General features: G+C 37.6%; 1 long non-coding RNA gene across 1 annotated transcript; it reads left to right on the plus strand.

The window, feature by feature from the left end:
- Positions 1–12,973: 12,973 nt before the first annotated feature.
- LOC133664551 (uncharacterized) lies at positions 12,974–15,242 on the plus strand. Its single transcript, XR_009828596.1, has 3 exons — positions 12,974–13,060; positions 13,179–13,277; positions 14,620–15,242. It is a non-coding gene; the product is annotated as an uncharacterized LOC133664551 (long non-coding RNA).
- Positions 15,243–19,820: the final 4,578 nt, after the last annotated feature.

The following is a 19,820-nucleotide window of genomic DNA, read 5'->3' on the forward strand; positions in this document are numbered from 1 at the left end:
ATCGGTGTGTATTTTCAGAGCATTTATAACAATGATCAACTATTTGATTTGTGGCTTCTTAGGCCAGTTCAGTTCTTAATTAGTTAAAACTTTTCAAGTGTGTTTGGGAAATGAACTGCAAACACAATGCCAGGCATAGATGTGAAGTCAAGGAAAACAACTTTACCCATAATGCCTCCTAAGGATACTACTGTACTGGCAGAGGTTTCCAATAGGGGAATAACATGACTGCATGTACCATTTGTTACACTATCTTGCAGCAAAGAAAAACCTGCATGTTTAAATTCACGAACGGGGGCCCATTTGGCACATGATTGTGCTATGGTAAAGAAGAAATCAATCTGTTCATACTTTGTCTGTCATTTGAAAAAAAAACTGTAAAATTGTTTCTTCTATTACCTTTATCATAGTGTTTTGATGTGAGATAATTTCTCTTAACGTGTGCCCTGTGAAAGATGCCTACTGTTCCAGAATTGATGCAGTGACCAGCATGTACAGTATTTGCAATGCAGAGAGGTGAACTGTGTCCAATGGAAGTTCACTAGATGCTCCATATAGTTTAATCCTAGACAAATCTTTGTTTTCCTGACAGAAACTATCATCTTTAGTCATATGTCTGTAAAATTCAGCTATGACATTCCCTGGGTTAATAGTTTGTGAAATAACAGGAATAGACTGCACAAGTTAGACTGCATTTACCATCTGCATAGGTATATTTTGAGTACCATGTATGAGCCTTAACAAATATCCATTTTTGTCTTCAAAGTGGAAACATGAATGAGTCCATAATGGACCAAGGGCCCTGACATTGTCTGCCAGGTGCACAAGAAGGTGTACATTTGCAGTTTCGTACCGCTCACCATAGAGTGTAGCCATTTGAGAACAAACATTCCACAATAGTTTTTCTGCATGATGGATCTGTTCAACCGATAGAGAGTCCATCAACAAAATGAAAATGGCTTCACTTAGTAGAAGGAAATGGTTGTAGTACATTGTTGCAAGAATTCCACGGAAAATAACCGTTTTTTGATTGATTGATTGATTGAGACTTTTATTAGTAGATTGCACAGTACAGTACATAGTCCGTACAATTGACCACTAAATGGTAACACCCGAATAAGTTTTTCAACTTGTTTAAGTCGGGGTCCACGTTAATCAATTCATGGTCCATAGAACAGCAAAAGATCCCGGTATTCTGATGCTTTAAAAAACATTCTGTGAGATGCCACTGATCGAGGCTATGTAGTTGAGGATGGAGGACAGTCTTCCTGAAATCGCCTGTCAATTTCTTTGGTATTCTTTGCCATGCTAAAGGGCTGACGTGCCTTTGATAAGGTTATACATTTTAAGTTTGCTCAGGCAACAGGGACCCTTTACCCCTTTGACAATGGTTTTGGTTTCATTTGCGATTTTTCATATCCAGTACAAACTTTTAATTGGTGCGCAGTGGCCCATTTGGATCTCTATGTTGGAATGGAAATACATGAGTGTATCCTCTTTCCCCGGTTTCCTGGCTGTTCGCATTTATGACATCCAAATTTCCCATTGTATTGCACTGAATTAAGGACTAATGCTTTAGCAGGCAAGTCGCATGTTCCAGCAATGGTGAGCACTTTACACACAAAAGGTTCACATGTCAATTCTGCAGGTTGCTCAATAATTCCATTGTCTGCAAGCTTACTCAGTGTGTCACTTAGTGGTCTCAAAAATGTACCGTATTTTTCAGAGTATAAGTCACACCAACAGAAAATGCATAATAAAGAAGGAAAAAAACATATACTGTATAAGTCGCATTTTTTGGGGAAATGTATTTGATAAAACCCAACACCAAGAATAGACATTCGAAAGGCAATTTAAAATAAATAAAGAATAGTGAACAACAGACTGAATAAGTGTACGTTATATGAGGCATAAATAACCAACTGAGAATGTGCCTGGTATGTTAACGTAACATATTATGGTAAGAGTCATTCAAATAACTATAACATATAGAACATGCTATACGTTTACCAAACAATCTGTCACTCCTAATCGCTAAATCCCATTAAATCTTATACGTCTAGTCTCTTACGTGAAAGAGCTAAATAATATTTGATATTTTACGCTAATGTGTTAATAATTTCACACATAAGTCGCTCCTGACTATAAGTCGCACCCCTGGCCAAACTATGAAAAAAACTGCGACTTATAGTCCGAAAAATACGGTAACCTTGGATGGTTTTGAATCCCCATACCAAAGTCCAGCAAATATCATATTCTCTCTTTTTGTGCGTTCCATGAAGCTTAATTCATTGACGATACATTAAAAAGGCCACACTGAAAACTTGGAAGATTTGAAAATAGGTACCCCATAGGTGTTCCAAGTAAGTGAGATGTTTTTAGGGTCACTAAGAGGACCATCCCTATCGACAAGCTGTTTGTAAACTTCTGCATCATATATAGCTTCAATGTTGTTAGCATCTGCCTTCTTTCTGCTTAATCTAAAGTTAAGCTTCTCCTGAAAACCTGACCTTATTTGAGCCTTAATTGGAACCTCTATAAAGGATGAGGATCTTTCTTCTGACACACTGGCCCCACAAGACAGGCATTTTATTTGTTTACTTTCTAACGGCCCAAAACAATTACTGCAGTATTTATGTAATAAAATAGGCGATGATGAAGAGCGGGATTAAAAAAAGTTTTTCAACTTCTGTACACTGTTTAAGCAGTCTGTATTCAGACTATCGGGACAAAGCAACTTGAACATTTTGAGCAAATCGCTTAGGGCCTAATCAGTGACTTTATGACAGTTTACATAACCCATGATGATCAGCTGGCACTCTGAAACGGTTACTGATGCATTGTCATATATTGGTTTGTCTGTTGTCTCCTAGAAATTTGACTCTTCTGCACACTCCTCATTCAAACTATCTTCAAATCGTTCATTAAACGTATGTCCGTCATTGTACATCCAATCCCCCATATCAGGGAGAGCTTCCTCAAATGATTGAGATGGATCATACTCAGCATCGACATGTAGTTCAGTTGTTAGGCCATTAGGAGGATCTATGAGGGCTGATTTGGAAAATGTTTTTCCATTGTCTTTGATAGAGTCAAAAGTAGAAATATTTTCATGTGCTGAAATTAAAATAGAATAAAAATCATTAAAGGTTTTTTATAACATTTTGTCACAAGGATAAAACGTATAACGTCTCAGCCTATCGCTCACATTCTTACACTCAAAAATGTGTCATATTTTAGCAGGATTTGCTTTGTGACAAAATTCACAACAAAACATTAGTCAGACACAGAAGACGGTGGGTGTACCTGGCAGGTAGGGAGAGGCTTGATGTTCCAGAGTGGTACATCCTGCATGGACACCTGGAGGTTGGATGTGTTCCATTTGAAGAGCAGTGTTTTGGGCTCCTTCAGGAGGCACCGCCTCCTGCAGTGTTCCCCTGCTGCTACCTCCTGACACAAAGAAGAGGAACCAAAAAACTCAAAAGATTAAAATTATTTAAAAAAAAGAAGAAAACATGCAAAACAAGAAGCAAGATGACATAAATTGAACACATTATACAAATCCAGCTAATGGAATGCAATTACTTTTTTCCCCACATCTTGATCGCATTATAGTTCATGTTTACATATCTTCTGTGTTTGTGGTAACACATAATCCACAGTATTAAATGTAACTCATAACAATACAACACACACTATAAAAAGAAAGTGTGGAACTTCAGTGATAAACAATGCCAATTATTAGTAAATACACAGCAGCAAACCAAACCTATGAGAAAGGATCTTGACGAGGGATGCAACATTATTGTAAATATTGCGTTATTTTAGCTTCAACATTCTCACAATGATGCCGTGATGCGTGACGCTATCAAACGAGATCTCTCGTCAGTGTGTTTTTTCCTGACAATATTAAGTGGGCTGATCTGAGAAGTAAACTCGATCTCCCATGATAACCCACGCAGTGTGGGACAACACAGTTCAAACAGGGGACATTATATAGAGGAAGTGTGCAGGAGTGACGGGAACGTTGGTGCTTCGTAGATCCGAGGAATTGTTGCTGTGAAATATCTCTGTGCCTATAACTGCCGTGTTAGATTAAACTAAAATAAAGTCTGCATACTGCAAGGTAAAGCATGCCACGTTCATCCCGACCATTTCCAAGTCGACCCAGAGCCGTTGCAGCTCACCAGAGGAAATGCACAAAATAAGAAATGTGCCGACACTACACACCACGATGTCTACAATAAGTTAGGGAATATGAATAATATATTAGAATGAGTTATATGTTAGAACCGTTTTTGGAAAATATTGTTGACGTGAAACCAAGACGCCAGCAAAGGAAAATATCCATTTGTGAGGTATTTACATGATTAAAAGTCAAATTATTAGTTACCTGTAACTCTTAAGAATCAGTATTCTACAAACTAATACAAAAATGTCCACTGCAAAGGACAGTTTCTTAGGAAGTCAAAAGTTTAAAGACACTAAACTAAACAGCAGTGATGTAACAATATCAAAATGTCATATCACCGTTACTGTGACCAAAATGATCACTGTTTGCATTGTCATCGAAGTATTGTTGAATGTGCTCAAAAAGTAATCATATCCAAACTCATACCAAGTTGTATTAAAAAAAACCTTACCAGACACACAATATAGTTTCTTGGCAGAAGAAACATTATTGTTTTACATTTGTTACACTGAATGTTTACTGTTTATGTCAGTTTAAAGACACTTATTTGAAAGTTTTGGTTTTTGTTTGTCTTTGTGTGTTACTTGAAATTCTGGATGATTTTGCACCATTCCTTTGCACTTAAAATACCTGTTTATAATAATAAATAGGACTACAACATATGAACATTATGTTTGTGTTCAATTACAGTAAGTGTGTTTATCCTAAACACTCCTGCCACTTCATTTAACACACTTTGACATTTTTGTAACAATATCTTACCGTGGCTTTAACACTGTGACAATATAATACCGTGAAATGTTGGTTATTGTTACATCCCTAATCATGATCTGATGTTACTTACCAGCATTAACTTGAAGATGAAAAAGTTCAAAGAAGATTAATTACACATGCTGAGATAACTCATATTTCAAGTTTCATTCTTCATACGTAATGCTACTGTATTCAGGGTAAAAGAAAACAATATTTCCATGCTTGTTCCTGACAAACTGTGGACAGCTTTTTATCCATCTATCTGGTCTGTAAATCTCAATCAGAACTAATTCACATAAATGGGTTATACTTGTATAGCGCTTTTCTACCTTCAAGGTACTCAAAGCGCTTTGATAGTATTTCCACATTTACCCATTCACACACACATTCACACACTGATGGCGGGAGCTGCTATGCAAGGCGCTAACCAGCAGCCATCAGAGGCAAAGGGTGAAGTGTCTTGCCCAAGGACACAACGGACGTGACTAGGAAGGTAGAAGGTGGGAATTGAACCCCAGTAACCAGCAACACTCCGATTGCTTACTTAGACATTGCTCATCAGTCCCCACATTCACATTGGTGGCTGCAGGACGGAATGACTGCAGGAAGAAAAATAAAGTATCACATATTATATCTGCTGCCAGCTTAATGCACCACCACTATGCCAGTCTACTCACCAATTGTACAGTCCTTCTTGATCGTTTATTTGAGTCGACTTCTTTACCAGTTCTTCTCCATCGTTTTCCAGGTTTTCGTTTTGTCATTTCGACACTCCAATACTACGTACATACAGACAAAGTTTGCTGGAATATACAGTGTGACTTCTGAAATGTAAAACTCAATATTATATTGAAGCAGTGTTTGTTCAGTAATTTATATTGTTACACTTCCAATGTTCTCTGTACATTTATTTCTATCATTGTTATTTCACTATGGGATGTATAAAGTGTATCTTATCACTTGCGATGCAAATAAACTCAAACTCAACTCAACTCGGTGGAGGTGAGTATTGTAGCGGCTGGCTACGGGGTGTTAGCCAATGACTTTGGCTGGGGGGCGGGACTTCCGGGAGGGATAGGGTAGCGACGTTGATAATAGGGAGTGGTGGTTCAAGTTTTGCCGGGAAAAGGGTTAGAGTCTAACCTTTTTCCCGACAAAATTACATCTTGTGCAATAAAGACAAGACAAACAAAGAAGTCGTATGAGCCTGCATTCCTGGGATTATTACAGTATCATAGCTTCTAGCAAGGTGGTTGCACCGTTGAATGCAGCATTTATAGCTCAATTTTCGTAACACGTTACAGCAGTTTAAAAAATACTAACTCGTGTGTGTTAAAGTAATTTAAATACCAAAACAATAAATGGTATTACTTACTTTCAGTCGTTATTCCTTCGATGCAGAATTGTTTCTTCCAATCGAAATCACATCACATCCGCCCACTAAATGCGCATGCGTGTTTTCCAGGAAGAGCAAATCTCGCGAGAATGTTGTTGAGACAGATCCGCATCTCAAAATTTAGATAAAGTTGATTTTCTCCTTATATGTCCATCTGAAAATAGCCATTTTTGGCTATGTGTAACTTTCAAAGGAAGGCAATTCAGAAAATTCACGCCTTCTATCAGACAGCGGCGGACATGACGCGTTGTTTGCCATCAACGTCAGAAGAAGAAGAAGCGGGAAAACAGTAGGTGGCGTAATATTTTAGCGTTGTGTGCGCCAACCTCGAACTAAAACGAGGAAGAAGAAGAAAGCGAAGAAGAAAGAGAAGAAGAAGCGGGAAAGTTTTTGGAAACGACGACCGCAACGCTTGCGACAGAAGACTTGGAGAGGTAAGTATCCTAATATTTTTTAGTTGGTCAACCATGTAATGTTGTGAAGTGAAAATATATAACTGTTGTGACAACGAGTGGTCCTTTAGGAGGTTGCGGTAACGCTAATGGCGTCTGCCCAACAAGTAATGTTAGTATACATAATGACCTTCACAATTTGATTCTACAGTGCATATTAATTTGGGGGTTTGACTTAAAAATGTTTTACAATACTGTTGTAGGTAAAGTAACAATCGACAAAGAAGGTCCGGGCTGCATTTTATTGGTATGGCTGGCTAGTAAAAAATAAGAGATGACATCCAAAAGTGTTCAATGATTAACAAATTTGCTCCGCCATTTTGAAAGCAGCAGTACATTTGATTATTCGTTGGCAGTGGCCAGTATGTTTTGTATCATGCTATTGATTTTATAAACTGCATATATATTGGAAAATAAAGTAGCTGTGTGTGTAACATTTGAAACATTCATTCATTTAAATGAAACCAGTATTATCAGACAGGTCTTGTTAAGACTAGTTACGTGATATAAGAATCATTTTCCTGTGATACGTGTTTAAAAAGTTATGATTGTCTTAACCTGGACCCTAAAATGCACCAATTTATGGTCAACCTCTTCAATACAAAGTCATTGGGGCTCGATATTTTATTCATGACCTTTTTTGTTAAAAATGCCATAACTTTCTTAATATGTACCCTATTATAAAAAGGTGCCATCAATCCCCCCGCAACCCAAAATAGATAAGAATTAAAATAAGAATTAAACTGTCTGGGTTGAGTTTTTTTTTACTATAGCTAGAACGATCATAAACAATCATTTTGTTTACTTGTTTTTGACAGAAGTTAAATATGATTCACCCAAATAGTTAACATCCATATGGAGTGACCCCATATATGTAAATACTTTCCATTCATATTATAGTTCAATCCATCTATTTTCTACTGCTTTTCCCTTACGTGTCGAGGGGGGTGCTGGAGCCTACCCCAGCTGCGCTCGGGCGAAGGCCGGGTACACCCTGGACAAGTCAACACAGATCGACAGACAACATTCACACACTCGCATCAATTTAGTGTTGCCAATCAACCTATCCCCAGTTTGTGATCCAAAATTTGTTTTTTCATTAACAGGATGGACAAAAAGAAAATTACAACAAAAAAGAGGTTAAGAGTTCCCACAAAGAAAATGAAGGACCTGCATAATTCTCCTCCCCCAAGTGAGCAATCTGGTAAGTCTCTATGTATGTGTGGCAAAGCGGACTACGGATAAAACAAATTGCAGTGTAACATGTAGCTAACAAACTGGAAACAGGACTTTATTAGTTTGTTTAGTATTTAAAGAACAGCTGAGAATGCCACCTTGGGAAAGTCGCCCCAAGGAAGTTAGGTAACAGTACCCTAATTGTAATGAGGCCACACACCTCTAAGACAGCGATGGGCAAGCTCATCCTACTGCATATGCTTTAAAATGCATATAGGGATGGGGAGAGGAAATAATCATAACATTGTTGTCCAAATGAGGTGACAAATACCAGTCCAAATTTGTATACTCAAATAAAACATTTTAAACACTTTCTCTTTTGCACTCTCTCTTTCAGGGTGTTTGGCATTCGTCAGATGGGAGGACGGTTATACCGGCAAAATCTTTAGACATTTTGTCAAGATATGAAGCTTCTGTGCAGATCTTAGATCTTAGAACAGGAGATTCTGTTTTAGCAAAGTGGTCAGATGGTAAATTTTATAGGGCAACTGTTGAATATATTTCAGGAAAAGATCAGACTCAGTCACCAAAAGGCTGCCAAACTCTGCAGGAGTCATTTTTAAATATGTTGGAAGCCAATGAGCTATCACACTCAACATCAGGGTCTGACACCATTACAGTAGATCGGAACCCACTGTCTGACATGATAGTATCACAGCGCTGAATCTATCAAGTGACAGGGCACTTGTAACAGGCAGCAACACTGTTGGACCACCACCACCCTATGGGTAAGCTTGACATTTATTACCTCATGCCTATGGGGCTACAAGTTCAAAACTCTTTATAAAATCAAATTTGGTAAATTTCCAAACCAAAAAAACAGCATTAACTGAAATATTATTTTATCTGCCATCAAATAATTGTTTCAGTAAATAGTATGTGAATGACAAATACAAATATTTAATGTATTTCATTGCCCAAAACCCAACATCTGTATCCACTTTGATTTCAGGATTAAAAGTTCTGAACTTGTTGACCCTGAAAACAATTATTTGCCATCATTTTGTTACTTTTTAACCATGGTCAAAATGTTCATAGAGTGTAAAAATCCACTCTACAATCTCATGTGTCAAAACTAGGGAGTAACAAAATGAACATTTCATGTCATGGTTACAATTGTTATCACAGTATTGATGAATGTGCTCAAGAAGTACTTGGACACACACTGAAATCTTATAAACAAGTTTTGTTGAGGAAAAAAAATTGTTACACAATATATACTTTCTTAATAGAAGACATCTAAGTTTTTAAACATTCAGTTTCACGTCAAAATATAAATTCCGCATTTTTTTTAATTAAATATAAATAAAAATATATAGAAATATAAATACTAGTGTAAGGATGGGAGTTGAAGGATGAGTGTCAAAAAACAGAGCTAACTTTGCTTTCTTATCAGCAATCGAGCATTAACGAAACACCCTTGGGTTCTCAGAGCAACACACAACACCGGAAATGTGTCCCGTGAAACCTGTCCGACCGGAGCTTTCAACAATAACAAAAGTTCCATGGATGAATTAAGTAAACAATATCAAAAAATAGGATCCTAACAAAATTTGTGGAACGCTCGCCTCGGCCGCAGGTACTTGCTGTTGCTCCGCACTGATTTTCAGGACAAGGAAACCAAAACAAGCTTACTAGTTAGCATAATTAGCATCATCGAGCTACCTTACTTGTTGTTGATACTGTTTCGTGATTGGCTGTTGGTGTGTCCCTTCCATTGCTCAGTAAATACTGTTAACTGATTGTCTGTTATATTATGTCCCTGCCATTGCTCAGTGACACTTCCTGTTTTCTGTTTGCTGGGTTCCCTAATGCAGCGAATCTTGCTTGCTCGAATATTTTATCGAACGCATTTAATATTGATATGATTATGTACTACACGGTTTAGCTCCAGCCTATCTCGCCGATTGTATTGTACCATATGTCCCGACAAGAAATCTGCGTTCAAAGAACTCCGGCTTATTAGTGATTCCTAGAGCCAAAAAAAAGTCTGCGGGCTATAGAGCGTTTTCTATTCGGGCTCCAGTACTCTGGAATGCCCTCCCGGTAACAGTTAGAGATGCTACCTCAGTAGAAGCATTTAACACGCGAAGTCCCAGAGAAGGGTCAATTGACATTTTTACCTAGAAAACACACAAGAGGGTCATTTGACCCCTAGTCCCCCCTGTGGACACTCCTTTTGTTATGAAAATGTGGCTGTTAGTGGCACACGGCAGGGGGCCACTTGAGCCTGTGTGGGGGAGGGGACCTTACAGCTCAAGCTTTAGTTCTGAGGTAGGTTGTGTGTGTTTTTGCAAGGATCAACAGAATGAAGGGATCAACACTCTGACATTTATTGTTAAAAAAAATACAAAACAAAACATATTTACAAAGAATGAAAAAGCAACTGTTTTCCCAGTTTTGGTGTGGAGGGTTGTTGCAGAAGCAATTGTTATTTTTGTGTGCCAAAAATAGTTTTAAAAAAAAAATTTACAAAGAAAAAAGCATATTTACAAAGAATGAAAAACCATGTCCATGTAAACGTGACTGACATACATTTGAGCAGTCACTCACAATCCTGGCACTGCCATTGCTCCTTTCGGCATTTCCCACATGTATAATTGTTCTGTCTACCTAGACAAACTGCCCCTAACAGCCTCATTACCATAACAAAATGAGTGATTAGTGTATTCGGGAAAAGCGTCGGGCCAAATGACCCCTCTCTGGGTCTTCTAGGTAGACAGAAAAATGCTGGGACTTCTAGTGTTAAGTCCCATCTTAAAACTCATTTGTATAATCTAGCCTTTAAATAGACCCCCCTTTTTTAGACCAGTTGATCTGCCGTTTCTTTTCTTCTCTCCTCTTCTCCCCTGTCCCTTGCGAGGGGGAGTTGCATAGGTCCGGTGGCCATGAATGAATTGCTGGTTGTCTAGAGTTGGGACCCCGGGTGGACCACTAGCCTGTGCATCGGTTGGGGACATCTCTGCGCTGCTGACCCGTCTCCGCTCGGGATGGTTTCCTGTTGGCCCCGCTGTGGACTGGACTCTCGCTGATGTGTTGGATCCACTGTGGACTGGACTTTCACAATGTTATGTCAGACCCACTCGACATCCATTGCTTTCGGTCGCCCCTAGAGGGGGGGGTTACCCACATATGCGGTCCTCTCCAAGGTTTCTCATAGTCATTCACCGACGTCCCACTGGGGTGAGTTTTTCCTTGCCCGTATGTGGGCTCTGTACCGAGGATGTCGTTGTGGCTTGTACAGCCCTTTGAGACACTTGTGATTTAGGGCTATATAAATAAACATTGATTGATTGATTGATGTGTCTATCGCGATATATATTTATTGTTTTATTGCCCCAATGCTATGTAGTATTGATTCTTTAAAAAAATAATTGGGGCTTGCATGGGAGCACTACGTGCAGATAGAAATGTTCCTCTTTTTTGTGAATTTTCCTCTTCTTTTGTCAAAGGTTGCTCACATGCCTGTACTTCCTCTGTGATATGAAGGAGGTAGGGCGGAAATCTCAATAAGCAATAGTTTAAAAAAACATATTTAAACCAAATATAAGTACTGGTTTGACAGTTTATACTTAATTGTACATTTCATAAATAATCCTGAGATATATAAAGTAATAACTTTTTGGTGATAGTCAATATGTATAACTTAATATTAAAAAAATCTGTCATAATCTGTTAGTTGGTATTGTTGACTAAGTGAGTTGTCTATTTCCTTGCAGTCCAGATGATTTCATCTTCAGTATTGGTCCAGTTCCTTTGTGTTTGATGTGAAATGTTTCTGTTTAGGAGTACCGTACAGAACGATTATAGATATGGTAAATTTTGGTCATGGTACATTTATTTTCATTATTGGTACGTCCATCATAGAGTAAGGAGAACAAAAAATGTATGCACTGCTGATTTTGTAGATTGAGGTCTGTTACTTATATTATTATTATTATTATTATTAATAATAACATCATTATAGGCACACGTCAATTGTAAGTGATAGAATCCAAAACAAAAATCCGTAAAATCACATTGTATGAATTTTTTTTAAAGTAATTGATGTGCATCTTATTGCATGAAATCCATATTTTATACTTCAGATAAATGAGGTAAAAAAGAGGAAACAAATGCACATTACCTGAAAATCATACAATGTCATTTTTTGTTTTGTTTTATATTTTACAGAATCACCAGTCTATTAAATACTTGTTCTCCTCTGGCCGCTGGAAGTTAAAATGCGGGTCAATTCAGTAATTTTTTTGTAGTTCAGTATTTCTCATCTCTTTTGATATTGCATATATATATATGGACAAGTTGGGTTTATAGAATGGTAATCTATGGTTCAATGAAATTTCATGATAGGTTTACCAAAGAGGGAACCATCGGTCCATCACCCTACAGCGGCAATACAGCCATACCATCACCGTATGGCCTCCACGTCAATTGTCAATTTCTCTATGGGGGCCATACATCTAGCCTACCACCGTATGGCCTCAACATCAAAGGTCCATCTCCCTACGAAGACCATGCATCCTGCCCATCACTGCATGACTTCAACACCGCTGGCCCATCACCAAATGTCTACAACACCTCTGGTCCTTCACCCGGCGTACACACCCCGCTAGCTGGCAAGCTAGCTGGGTTAATCCACCTGACAAAAAAACCCCAGCTTTCCTGGCACCGGACAGGAGAGATGCAGGCAACCCATCTGTCGAGGACACTATCTCATATCGACCGCAGGCAGAAAAATCATGGACGCCATGTGATGGATGTAGGAAGGAGTTCGAAAAAATCCTGCGAGAAAAGCAACGAATCGAAGTAGTCCTCTTGAAAATAGGCAAGTAATTCATGCTAATTTGTTCATAATGTAATTGTTATGTTTACTTAAATTTGTGATTGGGACTTAACACATTCTTTTCTCATTCTGGTATTGTTTGTGCTATTTTTTTCCCTTTCAGATCCGGGCCAAGTCAGAGTACTCCAAACTGTCTGCGACCTGGAGACAATTACAGCGATGGCCCTCCTCAACAATCGGGCCAGCAGGTACTCTTTCCTGAGAGCGGCGTATTCATATCATCGTTCCACCTTGCTGCCATGAGTCATGCTTCAAAGCCCAATTGTATGCGTCTATTCCACGCACTTTTTGACCACTTTTTCACAGTTGAGTGTCAAAATGCTGTCCCTTTTGGTCGCCCTGGAAACAAACCTGTTGGAACAGGAAAGCGCATCCTTGACCGGAAAAAAGTTGAAGGAATCCTAAGTAAGTTTTCCCGAACTGAGGGTGTTTTCAGGCCAAAATTGTGTAACAATAATTAAATAGAAGTTCAATACAAAAAAGTTTGATCCCTTATTGATTACAACACACTAGAAGCATAACTGAATGTTACATAATTACAGTTTGTGATTGGCCAAAAAAATAGCTCTGTGATAAGCAATATAGTGTTATGTCCATCAACTTGAAGTGTGGTTGTGTGTATTAATGTACTGTATGTCCAGGGTTTCCGCAAGGCATTAAATGGATTTTGCGTAAATTAAGGCCTTAAACGGCAATAAAAAGCATTAAATGCGTTGTCCAGAGGCATTTAAAAAATGTAATACAATTGTAGCACATGACCGATAGTCAATATGTTAAACGGTAAATGAAAATTAACTTAAGAACGTTACGGTCATCGAAATTGCTACGTCTGTCTGTGTGTTTCTTTTTTTTAGCTGTAGCTGTTAAACTGCATACAAGAGGTATTGTAAGGTGGGAACGCGACAAAAGCACTGCCTCGATACGGCAAAATGAAACTGCGCTGGGGGCCTAAACTTTTCCATTCTTTGGTCACTGTAGGCGTGTAGTCCTTTACTGTGACACCATGTCAGAATAATGGGGAAGCTGAGCTTTTTTCATACACAACTCGTTTATTTCAATCACCTCCACTTCAACACATATGAGCTAACTTGGCTAACATTAGCAACTGTCGTGACGCAGACGCCTCAAGTGATCTACGCTGGCTTAGGATGGACAAACAAGGCAATTTTCACAGCAGACCACAATTCTTTTATTCTCTGATGTTCCCACAATAAATGAATACAATACAAGACATGACACTCGATACATAACTTGCTATTTACTGTAAACATTTTAAACAGAGAGGGTGTAAACTACAACATACCTTTTTTTTGCATCTTATTGGCATTTTTCCAAATATCGTTCTGTATTTTTCTAAAATGTCTACGGCCATGCACAGTCAAAACACCAGATGCTACTCCAGAAAAATAAATAAATACAAATACATTCTCCAATTAAACAGCTTTGTAAGCCAATTCTAATACACTAGATAGTAACAGTTAATGTAAACTTTTCAACTAATTAACTTGTCTAATGCTTACAACTGTGTGTATACAGATAATTGTAAGCTTTTGACTATATATAATAACTATATGCAGTTGCACATGGGCATTACATTTTTTTAAGTACCAACAAATGGGATTAAAAAGCATTAAATTAGATTTGCATTATTATTATTATTATTATTGCATTGCATAGATTTGATACCTGTAGAAACTCGGATGTGGCAAAATTACGAATGCCTGATTATTATGTTCTTGTCTTACAGCGTACGTCCTGAGATGCGGTACCCTTCCTGATTGGGACAATATTGAGGAGGCCAAGCTCAAGAAAGCTTTGGTAAACAAATGTCGGGCCAGAGCAGGTTTTAAGTAGGCCCTTGTAACTGCCAAGTTCATTCTGGGGTAGGATGTTTCCTTTGTAAACATGTTAATATTTTGGTCTGGGGTTGCACAGTATATATTGTATAAAATTGCCATATGATGTAGCTTTTAGTACCACGTTATATTGTGACAATGCATATTGAGCTGTGCTGTGTCTCGCAAATTTGGCACCGATGCAACCTCACTAACAAGCTAGCGGCTAATATCCCTTCACAGTGCAAAGCTGTTTCCAAATAAAAAAATAATACAACTGGAAATGACGCAGTATGTTACTGCTTACATAATCAGGTATATTAGTAGCTTTTGTAACCAATTTCAAAATGGTTCAATGATCATTTATGTACCAAATGTTATATTGTTATCGCAGGAGGCTGTTCTATTGTTTACAACAGTGTTTCTTAATCACAGGGCTGGGGCCCACTGTTTGGCTGCGAGTACCCCTTGGGGGCCGCCAACAAATATCTGTTTCTTATGGGATGCAATGGTACTCAGTTTTAACACACTTTAGTGTAAGATGACTAATTCAGTGTTTGTATTTGAGTGGACCCCAGACCCCTTTGTAGTGGAAAAGTTGGTTGGGCCCCAAGGTAAAAAATGTTAAGTATCCCTGGTTTTCAATGTATGATTATTTTTTGTATGTAGACCAGTTCCAAACAGCCCGGTTACAATATTATAAATGTATTTCCGTTTTTGCTTGGAATATTTAAAAAATGGAAAATGTTGTCATTTACTCACCCTCTTACTGAGATGAAGTCAGGTGGGGTTTTTTAACTACGGTACATGGTTTGCTCAACAAGGAGTGGGGCGGTATAGCTCGTTTGGTAGAGTGGCCGTGCCAGCAACTTGAGGGTTTCAGGTTCGATTCCCGCTTCCACCATTCTAGTCACTGCCGTTGTGTCCTTGGGCAAGAAACTTTACCCACCAGCTCCCAGTGCCACCCACACTGGTTTAAATGTAACTTAGATATTGTGTTTCACTATGTAAAGCGATTTGAGTCACTAGAGAAAAGCGCTATATAAATATAATTCACTTCACAACAACAAAGTGAGTACTTGGGGTTAAATTAATTTATATTTGTATTTTTTGTATATTGTTTTCTATGTTGTTTTAATTATTGTGAATGTCAATATGTACATTATGTTTGTAATAATTAACTACATTTAAATTGTTGTATTTAATCTATTTTTATATCTTATGTTTTGTATTTTTGTATAGCCAAATAAAGTTATACACCTTTCAATATTTGAGTATTTTTTTTTCTGTTATTTCTAATTAAGTCAGATAATTGAACTCTCAATTTGTTCTCATTATTCTCAAATTTGAGATATGATGGCTTTGTTAAGACATTTAAGAGAAATAATCAAGACACGAAAGAGACATACATAAGATCTCTTTTATTGCTCATACATCTTATTTATTTCTCTTTAATTCTCCTTCAAAATAAATGAGACATAATTGAGATCAGTGTCATACATATATGAGCTCTCTTCAGTGTATCCCACTTCTCAAATATTGCTCAAATGGTTGTCTCAACTCAACCTCCTTTGTCTCAGTGATGTCTTGTCTCTTTTTTGCTTATTTATTGCTCCTAAGGGTCCCTTAGGAGCAATAAAAGAGAAACAATTGATCACAGAATTAGACAGATATGAGAAGCTCAAAATGTTCTCAAGATACGAGATCAAGCAACAGATGAGCAAGCACATTTTTGCTATGGGAATCTATGCAAAAATTTCACAAAAGAACCACCAATACATGTTATGTAGACCACAAGTTAGTGATTTTAAATGAAGAAAAATAATCATAAACTATGGCGGACAGCATTTAAGCGCTATATTCCCCTAATTGTTTGGCTGGACTTTACTGTAGCAGTGTGGTGCATTCAGTGACACTCTGAAAAGTGTTAAAGGCTCCTGTTGACTTTTATTGGACCATTGATGAATGCTACAACTTTATTTGGCACTATGATGGATTATTTTGCAGCCGTATTCAACAGAAAAAATGTGTCGCCAACATTTATTATTCACACTCTGGCCTATAAAGTGACAATAGGTATATATTTTTTTCTGAATACAGAGTTCTAATCTTGATTGATTAAATACATTCATTTGTTTAAATAAAAACAGTTTACTAAATGTGATGATCAGTATGTTTATTTTATTACGATGTATTAACATGATGGAGTACATAATGAGATCCAATAATAAGGGTTCACATTTACTACCAGTCCTTCGAGGGCAACCATGTGGCCCATGCACAAAAAGAAGTTTGATACTCCATGTCTTGAGAGATATGTTCATTAAACTATGTACAGATTTTGATCTATCGTACGGAATATGAGAATATAAGGAAAAGAGATTGAACATCCAGCGACCATTGTGAGAACTGTTATTATTTGTCCTATTTTCTAGTGTAACCAATCAGTTATGAAAAATGATGCTGACATGGGCCTATTCTTAATGGCGTTTCAGAGAGAACAATACTTCAAACCACTATGGCGACATGTTTTAAGCCTCTTGGGAATTTATAGTCAAATTATTATTTCAGTGTGCAGAGGCAATCAATACAAGCATGTTCGAATTTCCAATCAATTCTCGGCTGATGCTCCTGTTGAAGGGCTTTCATTTGTGCAGTCTGAACCAGCTCAGCAATTTGCTATGACGCATAAAAAAATTATTAAAAAATACAAATATTAATACATATAAAACAATAGTTGAGGGAATGTCAAATGAAATGCCATTTCAGAATAAAATACACTCATATTTTAACCATCATTATTTTCTAATTCCATACCATCCAGTGATAAACGTTGAATCATGCAAATGAAGGCTCATCAGCATCATGTCGGTGGTTAGGGACATGTTATTTATGTTTAATGTATTTTTATTGTCCTACTTTGCTAAAAAAACACACTATGGAATGAACTCCCACCAGTATATTGTTGTGAATACAACTATTAAGTGTGTAAGTTTACGGGAGTGATGCAGATAAAAAAAATGGTGGTGCCCAAAAGTATTTTAAAGAAAATGTATAAACCATAAATCTTTTTTTTTTCCAGGGTTGTCGAAATTGACAAGTTAACTCGTGTGATTAATCACAATTTTTTTTCGCAATAATCATGTACACACCTTTGTTACTCATGCAATTTATTTTTGACCGCACAAGCGTTAACCGTAACCACTAAACAGTCAGGGTTCAGATAAATGCATACGTCAGAACAAAAATATGTGACTCCGACTGGTGTGCTCGCTGGGAAAATTCACTTCAAAACTCAACCTGAAGAAAATTCAGATACAATTTTTACCAAATGATGTGCAAATAAGTGACATGTTTTCAAAAAAAATTTGAAAAATGTCCCTGGATGACATTCTGACTATACAATTGCATTTGGCTACAAATATTGTGGTCTTTTCTTAAGCATATACCGTATTTTTCGGACTATAAAGCGCACTTAAAATCCTTTAATTTTCCCAAAACTCGACAGTGCGCCTTATAACCCGGTGCGGCTAATGTACGGAATAATTTTGGTTGTGCTTACCGACCTCAAAGCTATTTTATTTGCTACATGATGATATGATAAGTGTGACCAGTAGATGGCAGTCACACATAAGAGATATGTGTAGACTGCAATATGACTCAAGTAAACAACACCAACATTTAATATGTTCCATTGAAAATATAGAACATTTCACACGGCGCTCAAAAATCTATCAAAATAATTTAGTACAACTTTGGTAAGCTATGAAGCCGCACCGCTTGATGGATGGTACTGTGCTTCAACATACGAGTATTATTATGCTGTGTGTATAAGAAAATACATATTATCTGGCGTCTTGTTTTGCAATATTATGCAAAAGCAACTTGTCTTACCTTTTTGGTGCCTGCTGATCTGTATTTGGGATCTGCATAAGTCCTGAAAATGTGCGCGTGTCCGCCTTTTTAGCCCGTGTCGACACCGTAGTCGATAAGCTTCTTCTTTTTCTCTATCTTCTTGTTATGGGACATTCATCCTCCGCTGTTGCCATTTCTAATATAAAGTAGTGTAAAGTTCTTACTTATATCTGTCAGTAAACTCGCCATGAAAGCACTAAAACATACCGGTGTAGTGAGTTTACATTATTCACCTAAGGAACTTTAGTTATTAGAGAGTTCCGGTTGGACGGTTTTCACAGGACACATTTCCGGTGTTGTTGTTGCACTAGTGAGCCACGGATGAGGAGATGCTGCTTTGTTATTGATTTAAGTAAAGTCTTAATGTCATTAAAACAGTTAGCTCCATGTTTTGATATTTCTTCCACTCCCGTCCTTGCACGCTACACCGCTACAACAAAGATGACGGACAAAAGAGGCTGCCGAAGGTGAGCCACGTAAATAAGACCGCCCACAAAATGGTGCATCCCGAAGCGACCGTCAGAAAGCGGCTTGAAGATGGTCTGAAAAACATAATCAATGCAACATTTTGACCAAAGAACCACCATTACATGTTATGTAGACCACAAGGAAGTATTTTCAATTTAGAAATAAAAAAGATAATATGACCCCTTTAATGCGCCCTATAATCTGGTGCGCCTTTTGTATGAAAATAGACCTGACTAGACCCGTTCATTGGCTGTGCGCCTTATAATCCGGTGCACCCTATGGTCCGGAAAATACAGTAAGTATGTAAGTGAGTAGTGATTAACCAATATTCATTTGACAGCCCTATTTTTTTTTAAATCTAATAAATAGTTGTTGTGATGTTTGTCTTAGTATTATTCATATTTAAATATATCGCAATTATATTTGATTGCTGAGGCAACATCAGTAGCATCAATGTCAGTGATGAATTCAGAAAGACTCCAATAACACATGCAGGAAAAAAAAAAATGTCTGTCTCCCTTTGGGTAAGTAGGCGGATTTTGCTTTTAAAGATATTCTGTTTCAGTCTATTTCAAGGTCTCTGTCACATTGTACTTCTGCACTTTGCTTCTCTGCGTCTGCCGTCTTTCCAAGGCATTTCATATTCTCCTTTTTCACTGTCAAGCTGTCATGATATTGTCCAGTACAATAAGGTTTGAATATGAATTTCATGGCTATCAAGTTAGTTGAA

Source organism: Entelurus aequoreus, linkage group LG02 (assembly GCF_033978785.1).
Source record: "Entelurus aequoreus isolate RoL-2023_Sb linkage group LG02, RoL_Eaeq_v1.1, whole genome shotgun sequence".
Taxonomy (NCBI): domain Eukaryota; kingdom Metazoa; phylum Chordata; class Actinopteri; order Syngnathiformes; family Syngnathidae; genus Entelurus; species Entelurus aequoreus.